The sequence below is a fragment of the Drosophila eugracilis genome, unplaced genomic scaffold (assembly GCF_018153835.1).
Source record: "Drosophila eugracilis isolate 14026-0451.02 unplaced genomic scaffold, ASM1815383v1 contig_2154, whole genome shotgun sequence".
Lineage (NCBI taxonomy): Eukaryota > Metazoa > Arthropoda > Insecta > Diptera > Drosophilidae > Drosophila > Drosophila eugracilis.
In genome coordinates this window covers 6,373,157-6,385,909 of record NW_024573038.1, presented here as the reverse complement: position 1 = coordinate 6,385,909, position 12,753 = coordinate 6,373,157, and positions in this window count along the sequence as shown.

Here is a 12,753-nt window from a genome sequence, read left to right as displayed (position 1 = left end):
GAGAAGGTTTTCCTTTTAAGTTAGTTTTCTGTTTTACAAGAAAAGAGGAAAAATCAAGATTTTTAAAAACCTTCTATTACTAAAAACCTTCTTACTAAAAAATCAACCAATAACTTTCTAATCCAAAACTTAATTACAAAATCAAAGAAAAGACAAATTTTTATCGCTGTGTGATAATGAGAGTTTTTCCAGCAGAAGCTGACTGCGACGGCGACAGCGCTGTCTCTGCCAGCGTTGGTGTGAGGGAGCTGCGCTCATTTTCATTTTCATTTTCGTTGATGAGATAATGGTTTCGGTGTCTCTGTTTTTCCTCTCGCTGGAAAAGCGTGATGATGATGATGATGAAGCTGCCGGGAGTGAATTATTTTAAATGTGGGTTTCAAGGTCAAGGTGACGGTGGTTATTGTTTTGCTTTTCGCGCTGCCGCTAGCGCAGTCGCTTCTCTGCGGCGTTCATTAAGCGTCGGCAGCGAAGTCGGCTTTTCCTTTTTTCTTGATTAGCATAATGAAAAGGTGAATGAACTGGCGGTGGAAAAGCAACTGGTGGTTGTTTTTGTTACACTTTTAATTATCATTTGCGTCTTTGCCACTTTTTTGGTAGTGAAATTTTCACAGATTTTTTATTTTTGGCCTGAGGAAAAGTATTGCCTACTTGGAGGCGCCATTTGCCGGGAAATTCTCCCAGGGCGCATTCGATAAAATTGCGAAAATTGCTGAGGGGCATCAAAGGGGCGAAAGGGGCGAAAGAGGCGTAAGGGAGCGGAACCGTCGAACGTCGACGACGCACATCAAAATATGCAAATTGGAATTTCAAAAATACAGCAATATTGCTGAAGCCTTCAGCTTCCACTCCACATCTCCGGCGAATCTGCCCGAACTGCCACCCCCTTTCTACAAGTACCCAACCCAGTTCAGGCCACCCCCAATCACCCAGGGTACATGCTTTTGTATGTGTACTCGGATATCTATCTGACAGTGGGCACTCGGAAGAAGGATTTTGATGAGTTTGAGTTTTTAAAGTTTTTAAATATTATTTTTAAAGATATATACTGATAAGATCTGGAAAACTGTTATAGTATAAGCTTAACAACTTCATAAATAACAGCCTGGAAAAATAATCTTTTAAAAAAAATGAAATCCCTTGGAAAATCAAAGTCAAAGTAGCTAAAATCTAAATTTATGTCTAAAAATTCTTAAAAATGTACTATAAAATAATCATGAAAACTTAAATTAAAAATAAATATATTTTTTAAAAAATTGTATAATTATAATTCCAAGTAGATAAGTCTTCACTGTACCAAGTTATCTATATAGTTAACCCGATTTTTGGGCACATGCAAATTTCGTCGCCCTGCGGCAGCGGGCTCGCTGCCAGCGTCGCTGCAGAGCAACGGTATATAGAACGAGACAGCAGGAGAGTGAAGAAGAAAGCAACAGTGGGTGCGAGTGGGAGTTTAAACTGCACGACTGCCATTATTCGCCTTTGGCCTTTGGTACGCTGCTTCTGTTTTCCGCAGCAGGGGAAAATTCTCAGCCCAAAAGCAACGCCGGCAGCAGCGACGTCGACCAGTGCGCATGCGCGCTGCTTTCTGTTATATGCTATCCCGTTCACACTCGCCGACTCGCCGATTGCAACCCCTGAAAAGCAGCGCTGCTGCTGCGTTCCATTTCCCAAGCGTTTGCAGCGGGAAAATTGGGAAGAATCGTGGTGAGGGGAATGCTTTGGCATTCGGCACGAGGAAATTAACGCCGGGTAATGAATGAAAATGAAAATGAGAAACAAAGACAAGGCGAAAAATTACCCAAAATGAAGTTTTCCAGCAGCGAAAAGTGCAGTGCAGTGCGGCAACTGCGACGCTGGCAGCAGCAGCAGCAGCAGCAGGAGAAACCGACGGAAAAGTGCTGTGGGAAAATCGGCTGGCAGCATATTTAATGACGTAATGCGGCGTCGGCGTCGCAGCCTCTGCTTCTGCCAGCAATTAAGCAACAGTTAAATTAAACGGGTTTCTAGTTCAAGGACACGACCCAGCGACGACGTGCCGGCACAACAACAAGAAGTGCGGTAGGAAAATGGGTGAATGGGTGGTTTGGTTTCCTAAGTTGCTGGGTGGCTGCTGTCCTTGTTCTGTTTTTAATTGAGATCGACGAAAGTGGGTGGGAATTTTCGGGTTTATTTTTGGGGTTTCCTTCGGAGATTCCTCGGGGTTGGAAAGCTCATTTGATGACTACCGCAATGGGAAAAGAATGGGAAAGGTATTGGAAGGTATATATATAATTAGACTTAATTAAGATCTTACATGATGTCTTACTGAGTTCGAAAGTAAAAGAAAACAAAGAAAATAAATCAAATTAATATTTTCATTGACCAATGTTCTTTTTGTAAAACGATTTGGTATGTATTTGTTAGGATTTAATCTTTATTACCAAACCAATTTTTATCTTGACTTAATCTAAATCCCCATCATCTAAATGAATCCCCATATCCTTTTCTATCTTTGATTTTCCCCAAAAACTAGTAGCAGAATTTAATTCTTTTATCCCTTTCCTAATTAGCTTCAGCCAGTGTAATTTTCCCCTGCTTTCTCTCTCTCTAATTTTCTGCTTCTCTCACCCCACTCACTTATTTTGGTAGCCGGCAACACGTGCTTTTGGCCATTGCAAAACACCGGCAACGTCACGACGACGCTCATTTTCATTTGTGCGATTTTCATTTTCATTCATTGCGCCCACACCAGCGCACCCCAGCTGGCTGGCTGACTTTCCCCTCTCCCTTTTTCCACCTCATTTTCCATTTCCCATTTTTCCACCCACTCTCACCACCATCACTCTCCGCGGCTAATGACGATGTGCCAGCCAACAGGCAACAGCAACAGCTGATGACGCCCTCGTTGTTCATTTTCTTTTTTAATTTTCCGCGACTTGTTTTGCGTTCGCTCTTCTTGGCTTTATTTTTATCGCCAGATTCGCGGCCGGCGGAAAAACAGCTGTTCATTAAAAGGAAAAGCGAGGGAAATTAGCGCTCAAAAGAGTTGAGTTGCCAAGATTATTCTCCCGCCTAATTGTGGGTGGAAAAGGAGAGAGATAAAGGCGATATCGATTGTTTTTTAAGAGGAATGTTGAAGAGAGTGATGGTGGGGAGACTTCACTAAGAAAAATTGTCATTAAAAATATATTTTTTGTTATTGTTTTTAAGTAGAGCTTTTAAATAAATGAAAATTTCCAAAAAATGTTAGAATATTACTTTTAGAATTTAGACAAGATGGTTATTTTTTACAACGATTCTAGGAATATATCAGATTATATAAATCTTTCCCTCGATGTGGAACTTGAAAATGGGAGGAGTGAAAGCCAAGCCTGTGAGTTAAGCCCGTACAACAATCGGAACATAAAAATGTATAAGTATGCATAAAAGAATTTTCCTTTTCTTACACTTTTCCTTCAAGTTTTCCCCCTTTTTTCCCTCTTTACAGCCTTGTTGTTGGCCCGGCGTGGAGGACGTTTTACATATATTTTTATGAGATAAAATAGAAAATTTTGTTATCAGGCAGCAGCGGCAGAAAAGGATATAAAGCAGCGCCACAAACACCCACACACATACAGCAAAACACACATTCTAACACACACACACACACACACTCGCATACATGGATACAAAGGCCCCACTTGAAATGGCAGAAAGACCACCGCACACACCTCTCTACCCCCGAAAATTCAAACCATCAACCGCACTGAGTTGCCAGTGCCAACGGAAAATGTCTTCGGGTTGAGTGCTTTTCCGGGGAAAATGTAATTTTCTCATGGCAGCATCAGCAGCAGCAGCAGCAGCAGCCAACCTTCGCTTCTCGCTTTTCCTCAGCAGCAGCCCGCTTTCCGTTTTTCACCCGCTTTTCCAGGGTATAGAGCGTCGAACGTGGCACGATTGAAGTGTCGGTTGGGGGTACCTAGGCGAGAAAGGAAACTTAAAGGATGCTCACAGCAGCCAGCGCTTTGCCCCCGAAGAGCAGTCGTCCCGCTCCCTCCTCGTACTCCTCCAGCAACATCATCTTGACAGTTTCCTGTTGCCCTTTTTCGCCAGCGCCTTGCAAATTGCTCACGCTTGCCAAGTGTGTGTGTGCATTAGTGTGGGTTGCACTGAGAGAAAAGTTCTCTGCTTATGAGTTCTCTGTTATAACATTTATAAGAAAAGACGATATTTAACTAGTTTAAGAAGTAAATTAATAAAATAAAAACACGATTTACGAAATAAATTTGAAAAATGTCTACAATTTATTTATTTTTTAGGTCTTTTTTAGCAATTTATTTAATTATAAAAATATTTATTTAAAATTTACAAGAAAACCTCGCAGTGTTTATGGCATTGTCCTGACTGCTGCTGATGTTGCTGTTACTGTCTTTGTCATTATCCTTTTGGGGTATTGCGACGTGTCAAAGCAACAACGTCGTGTCCTGCCCATTCCAAGCTCCATTTCCCAACCTAACCCCCCTCCCCACCCCTCCTTTTGGCGCTGTGTGTGCAGTAGCATCCATCAATTTGATGGATAAATATATGCAAATTGTGTATTAGCTGTCGTTGTTGTTGTTGTTGCTGATGTTGCTGCTGCCGCTGCTGTTGTTATCCTTTAGCAAACAGTCATATACGCTATCTCTAAGAGCAAGTGAGATGGGAGATGGGTTAGAGGGAGATAGAGTAGGAGGGCAGGGGCACCCACAGCAACATCAATAGTCGCCCACAAGGATGGCATGGAAATGAATTTGGCACACGTGTAGTTGAGCACTTCTTCTCTAGCTTCTCACCCGGGGCATATCTTCGTGTGCATTTGGTTTGTCCTGGAAGAGTCCCCTCGCTGCTGCCCGCCCCCTCCCCCTCCCCCCTTTTTGTCAACAAACACTGGACCGTTCAATAAATCATCCTAACTGCCTGTCGAAATGGAATTTCTCAGGAGCAACTTGAGGAGATGAATGTAAATTTATATATACAAGAAGCGGGATTGTCCACCGTCTCGGGGAACTGCGCTAATTGAATTACCTAGGAAATTCACACGATCTGCAGCAGCCCTTTCACTTTTCACAATTTTCATTTATAGTTGTTCTTTGAAGGTAAGCCAGAGGTCACATGCAAATTCCTTGAGAGGGTTGCAAAAGGAAACTTGATTTATATGCAAAATCATCAAAGGACAATGGGATTTCGGAAGGATCGTCGTCAGTGGAACACAAAAATAAAAAACGATCAAATGTCGGCTCGATTGTTGGCTCATTTGCATGCGAATGCCGCTGCATGAGGGAAAAACCTTAGGCAGATGCGAGAGTGCGACATGTCAAACTGTGAAAATTAATATTTTCGCTTGTTCTGGTTGCTTGCGCAGTTTTGCAATTTCGCAATTTCGCAATTTGATGACGCTGTGCGAAAATTATGCAAATTTATTCTCGCACCGCACACACAAAAGAAGTTGTAACAGTTTTCCCTTTTGGTCGCAAGGTGTGAAAGGGTTTTCCTTTTGTTTAATTAGCACACAAAGGCCAAGGTTCAGGATGCTTAAGTTCGGAGAGAGGGTGATCGTTTTGGGGTGCGAGGTTGTGGAGTGTGACTTAAGGCTGCTTGCTATGGCACGCGGCTTGTGATAAAGTTTTTTTTAATGAAGGATCTCTGAACTTGTAGATATTATTTTGATAATATTTTAAATTTATTATGTAAGAAGTATTTTAAGCAATAGTTTTATATTTTTTCATACTAGTATATGATGATTTCCATTCAATTAATTTTAGGAAGGATAAACCATCTTTCAATAAGAATGATTCTAGTTTTACCTTCGTTTTATTTCTAAGGGCACATTTCAGTATAAATGCATGATTAAAATTGCTAATATATATTTATAAATATCACAAACTTATTATTTTATGTTCCCTTTTCTTCCTTCAATAAACAATATTTCAAAAAGTGTAAAATAATTATTTGCAAAAACTGCTCTCAAAGACTGATTGCTATGAAACTTATCCGAAACTCAAAATGCAAATCGAATTATTCAATAACAGAAATTCTTTTCTAAATAAGAAATATTTCAACAATTATAATCTGTTTACTAGGACACAAACATATATAAAATAAGTTATAAATAATTTCTTAAAATGATAAAAAATCCATCATAGATCCAATAAAACACAAAGAAAACAGCATTGCTGCAAATATTTTTTATCCAAAACAATCAATTTCCACTTCAAGCAGCCAATTCTAATGCCAATAAATCATCCCTTACAAAATTCGCCAAGCCAAAAGAACTTCAGCGCCATCTATTGCGCTACACTAGAAACTGGAGTTAGAACAAGCAGTTCACAGGATGCTGCAGCCGGCAAGCAGTGCGCCAAAAAAGAAGGCCAGCAATTTCCTCATTTAAGACATTAAAAATTCCAAACAAATATTAATAAAAGACAAACCGAAGCAATTATCATTTTGCATTTTTAGCCAGTTAATGCGAAAATTAATTTCAATAAATTGCAACAAGCCAACGCTGGCCATTCTGATAAATTGTGCGAATATTTACCGGGCATATTTCAATGTTGTACTTGAGGCAATTATTAAAAAGCAATTAATAAACGAGCGATGGCAACAAGTTGCAAGTTGCAACTTTGCAACTTTGCAATTACGCACTGGGCCTGGTTGGCTGTTGAGGGGGAAAATAAAAATGAATTATGTTGTAAATGCCGGACATTGCCAGCTGACCAGGCCTGGGTTGTAATTTCAATGGTTAATGAGGGAATACCGCAACGCAGGCCCAAACAGCTGCTCCCTGAGCTGCGCATTAATTTCAAAATAAATGCTCTTAATGCCCAGTCAGAACTCAACTGGAGAAGGCACACTGAAGAACCATCCTACCGATATTGGCTTCGATTTGATGATTGCTCGTTAATTTGCGTTAACGATCCAAGGCAGAGGCAGAGGCTCTTTCGCTTTGGATCGTTGGCCAAAACAAACAAGTTAGCCATCCATCCATCCATTGACTTTGGCCCCGGCAAATTATCTCCTCTTTTGCGGATCGCATCGGATCGGATCGGATCGGATCGGATCGAAGGGCCAACGGGATAATCGCCAGTGTAAACAGACATTGGCTTGCGTGCCAAACACACGTACGCGGCCAAAGTCCCTTTCGCTGATCGCCGATCAACTGACCAACTGGCTGACTTATAAGGTATACTGAAAGAAAATTTGAGATCAATTTAAATATATATAAATGTTATCTGAAGTTATCTTGATGGAATGAAAGGGCATCTTGCAAAAACGAGCTACCAAACTTAACTCAAATTTCTTGAAGTGCCTGGAAAACCGGCGTTAGGATTCGCACTGTTGGGCAAATAAAGTGGATGGCTCTGAGGAAGGGCTAAAGAACTCTGGCCTGGCCAAATGAAGAATGTCGAATGCAGTTATGAAGTCCCCCTTCAGCCACTCCGCATTCATTCCCTTTCAAATTATGTGTAATTAGGCCCGAAGTCGTTGGTCTTCGACTGGTGAGAAACAAGATCGGGAGATGGGCTTTTATGTACTTGGCGCTTCCTGTGCCAAGTGTAAAAGTGAAAGTCCCCATCATGAGGGGAGTACTCTTGGTTACTTGGCTATAACTGGTTCTCAGACATCAAAAGGGAACTGAACCCGGTCGAGGTTGTTCCGCGAAATGAGTTGTTATTTTATAATTAGAGGGGTAGATGGCGCTTTAAGTGATTTTACGGCAGATAGCCACTGTTTAAAGTTGCAAGAAAGATACTTTTAAAGAAGAATAATTGAGCTTTGTAAGCCATATTATTAAAAGGTTCTATCAGCAAAACTAGTTAAATATAGAAATTATACCCTCTGTGGGGTTAACAATTTCTTTTAACTTGTTTTTTCCTATTCAACTTACCTTCCCCAGGGTGATCCTTGGCTATTTTCCCCTCATTTATTTAATTTTAAATTAATTTTAACAAAATCCTTCATGTTCAAAAACACTCTTTTTTATAACAACATTTCCCTTTGCTTGGCAACAAGTTCGCTTTCATGTCTTTGGAACATAAAGACGCAACGGCCTGAAAACGGAATTAGCATCGAAATAGGCCTTAGGCTTTTCAGCAACTTTCATGTAGTGTTCGCGTTCTAATTACAATGTTTTGGAGTTATGGTAACACACACGCAACGTAGTATGTATGCAAATTTCCGCATCGTTATGTCTTCATAAAGATGGCAATCAGGCTAAAAGCTGCCAGCCAGCCAGTACACAGCCCATGTAAACTGGGCCAACAACACCCGACCATTAGCCACCACAATTAATAACAGGTCATGGCTGGATGGGGTGTAATGCATGTTATTAACAATATTTTTAAATGCACTGTGCACTGTGCGACTCTTTGCATGATTTTCTGCTCGACTGGACGGTTAAGTGGGACCCCAACAAAAACAAGAAAGATGAACGGCTAAGGGCCCTCGATGCAGCCGTCGGTCGGCCAAACGATCTGTTAATAAACACCTTCCAATACTTCTTCTACCCAACTGCAACTTCAGTTTCTGCCCACATACTTCAGATGTATGTGCATTATTTTAATGACAGTTCCAGGCTCTTTTACTCTTTTTTTTCGTTTTTACCAGTGACGCACGCCTTGGACATTAAAAACGACAACGAGGAGAGCAGCGGCAACGACAACGACAACGACAACGACAACCATGATGACAGCTCTGGACTTCGCCGAAAATGTGAAGGACAACATAGCTGGGGCACTTGGGTTTTACTTCTTTTTCAGGGTAATTGCAGGGGGACATTCACCGCCAAAAGGTGGAGTCCGTTAAGGGGGTTTTCGAAGGGGTTTCCGAGGGGATTTTTTTTAAGAACCTCAATGAACGGTGTGTTGTGTGTGTCACTCGATCGAAAGTTGTTGCCACGCTGCTCCCGAAAATTAAGTAGGCTGCACGCACGCGGTCTTATTATTGGGTCAGCAGACTGGCTCGCTGATGGATCGATGGAGTGTGGAGCCGTTAAGGCTACAGGCAAGTGCAAAATTGTAGAGAAAAGGTAGTTTTAGTTTGGAAAAAAGGTATTTAAATTCCTGAAAATATGGATTATATGTATACCAATGCTAGCAAAAGAAAGTTAGAAGGTTAAAACCAACAATTCTGCTCAAGAAAATAGCATCTCTCTTTATTGCAAACTTTGCTATTAATATTTCTCCCCTAGCTGTATAGATTTCCCCTTTCAAATCGCCAGAACAAGACTTGCAAAGTTGCAGTTGTTGATTTTGGCTTAATGAGTAATGATACACTACGCCCCAGCTGCCTTATACAGTGTACAATGTACGGGCCAAATTAATGGATGTTGTTAGCCTAAAGGAGGATCATACAGTTTGACAGCCGCTGACTGCCACTTTACGCTAGATGGCGCTGTCATAGAATACATATTGATTTGGGGGTTGCTCAATAGCGATTGGAAGATCAATAACTAATTGGAATTTGAAGAGAGAGACAGAGAGAGAGAGAGAAGAGTGGGGTCCAAATCAAATGACCAGCTCACCTTGGGCTCACCTCGTCTGACCTGACCCATGACCTCATACAATTTCACGGCTCAGTAAAGCAGCAACAGACAGAAGGATAAACAGGAGGACAAACACGCATTAACCCATGCTCGGCTCCAATTTCGAAAAGCCATTAAAAGGCCCCGGGCTATAGAAACCAGTCAGTCAGGACGGAGACAAACAAACAAACTAAGCGAACTCTCAAGCCCTCGGGCCAAAAAGGACTACAACTCTCGACGTATGTCTATGTTGGACAACCCTTTCCCCAGCCTCCCTCTCTCTCTCTCTCTGGAAAAAAAAACACTACCCGTACTTATCAACCCCCCTCTTCGTCCACACTCTGAGCATCCTTAACATCCTCCGCGTCCTCAACCCTGGCTTCCTGTCAAATCGTCATGATTTAATGAAAAAATCAAGTGAAAAAAACTTATTTGCATAGGGATATAATTTAGCATTAAACGGGCATGGAAAAAAAGGATTTTCAAGCGAGTTTTCGTTTTTTTTTCCTCTATTTTTATCCCCCCGTTTATTATTCCAGTGATAGGAAATGGCTCATTGCTATCTGTTTGTCTGAGATTAATATGCCGTGCATCTGTCGGTTTGTTGTTCTGCCGCCGTTTGTCCCATAGATCTCTCTGGCCTGTCAGTCGGCTTTCAGTTTTTCGGGTTTATCGTTTAGGGATTTTTTTCTGAGATTTTTTATTCGGATTTTGAGCGATGGTTGGAAATTAGCATGGATACGATTTCACTTTTTCTCAGTTCTTACCCGAGTTGCCGAGCTGCCTGCCTGCCTGTTTGCTGTAATCGATAGGATTGAGTTTCGCTGGCTAAACGAAGCGAAAAAATGGTTAGATCAAGATTTTTGGAAAGCTTAGATTGAATTTGCATTTCAGATGCTCTTTAAGGGGTATTTATATGTTAGAAGTTTCCAATTACATATTCCTAAAACGCGTACCAAAAACTTTTACAAACCGAATTTTAATATAGAATTAAAAATGTTTAAAAATTCCTGGCCAATGCTGAGCTTCTACTTAAGATTTTTATATTCCTCTTCTCCGTTGCCTAGACTTAAATTTTCGTAATACCTTTCTTAACAATCCCAGCCATCTCCATGACCACCAGACTGAAATCCTGCCTTATCCCTAAGCCTGTCCATCTGACATACCCATTCCAAGTCACGATTTTTTCCGCTGTTCCACAAAGTTAAGCTGCCAACTGAAATATTTATTAGAACTTAAATTGCCTTCTAATTACAGTCGACGCCTTTGAATTAGCATTTCCATCCCGTTTTCCTCACCTGTCGTGCCTGTCCTGTAATGACCTTCTCATCCCCCGCGTAACTTCCTTCTTAATTCTGGGGTAAAAATAACATGCAATGGCCTGGCATTTACATAAGAAATTGGCTTGTAGAATTAATCCGCAATAAGCTCTCGCTGCGAGACGTTGAAATTACCGTATTAGAAAGCAATTAGCATTTGGAATCTTTTACTCTCGCGCCCACTCAAGACAATGGATGAGAAGGGGCGTGGCATTATCTTTGGGTATAGCTTGTCAGGATTTACCTGAGGAGGAATCTGTTCAGCCTGGGCCAGTCTGGAAATTAAATTTCCGTTAAGGTTGACGCTGACGTTTGGCGGCGATTGGAAATTAAATTTACGAAGACTTTGGCATGGCCAAGTCCAGTACACGGGAAATCAATGGGGCTTAAAAATGTTTAAATAAGTTAAGTAAAAAATATTTTGCTAGATCCGCCTAAGCTGCACATCAGCTCATAAAACTGAAATTTCTAAAATTGGCATTCCCTGCATTGGTTTTAATTTGGTTTCTCACATAAGAAGAGTTTCATTTTCCTTATAGTTTTGTGGAAAACTTTCATTTCTTGTTTTAAGTACTACCAAGAATACCTGAACTTTCTCTAACTGTAACCAAATCAGCGATGTTGGCCTGCCTCGCTGGTAAACAAACGCGCTCGGAAGCCATTAAAAATTATCATTTGCGCATATTGATTAGGACGCCGAAGCTCCTGAGACATTGGATTAGGCGGGTATCGATGAGGGGGGGAGGGGGGTTGGCTGGTTCTGGATGTCCCGGGTGTCCTGGCCGTTGCTGTTTCTGTTTTGCTGCCAGGGAAAACAAATATCGATTCCATCCCTTAAGCCTTGGCACCCACACCGCCCACCATCACCCTCAATGGCTGCCCAAACAAAGGAAGTGAACGGAGGAGGGCAAGAAAAAAAAACCAAATAGAGGGAAAAAAAAACCACCCACCCACGGATGGATTCCACCCCTCGCTGGCGAATTTCCACCCCCACCCACCATGCCTGACAACGCCAGACGACGCTGACGAAGTTGACTCCGTGTTTTTTAGGTCTCTGGGAAGCCAGAAGTCCGGGACTCCCCGGACTCCTGAGCTCATCCAAGCAGCGAGAGCAACCATTAAAATTTCGAAAATCCATCATTGGAAAAATGGTCGAAAAAAAAGCTGAGTAACAACAACAACGCACAACTTCCGTGGCCATGTTTTTTTTTTTGCCCTCTTGTTTTCCTTTTTTTTTGCACGTTTTTTTTTTATTTTTGGGCTCTATTGAGGGTGGCGAAAATGTCGATTTAATTTTTCAATATTCATAAATTTATGTGTGTGGGTTTTCTCTTTCTTTCCGTTTTGCTCTTCCTTTTTTGCCGACGGCGTGTGAGTCCGGCCAAAAGTGATTTGATTTTCTAATTTGCAACGAATTTCGGTCCTCTAACAGCCCGCCCACCCACATGTCTGGCCTTGCCAGCTAGCCCGTCAGCCAGCCACCCACCCACTAACCATCTCCTCCACCCACAGATTTTCACAGGGGCAGCCATGTAAACACAAATCCAATCAAATAAACGAAATTAAGTGCCACGTTGATTGGAGGCAAATCTGTTTTTCAGCCTCAATGATGACAATCAAGCGGAGTTGCCGCAGCCAAAAGGGAAAAACTCAAAATCAAAATCAAAATCAAAATCCAAAAAAAAAAAAGGGAAAACTGGCAAAAAAGAAGATGCAGAAAATAAGAAGATAAAATGGTAGATTTTTTGAGCCAACGCAGCGAAAAGCGAATATTATTTTTCAGCTGGAAATATGCCACACAAATTTGCATTAGGCACCTGTAATTTCCACAGAGCCGCCTGCCCCACAGGACTTGCGGCGATTTCCCTCCGGCAGAATCTTATCCCCAGTGGCAACCCGGGGGTGGGGAGTAAC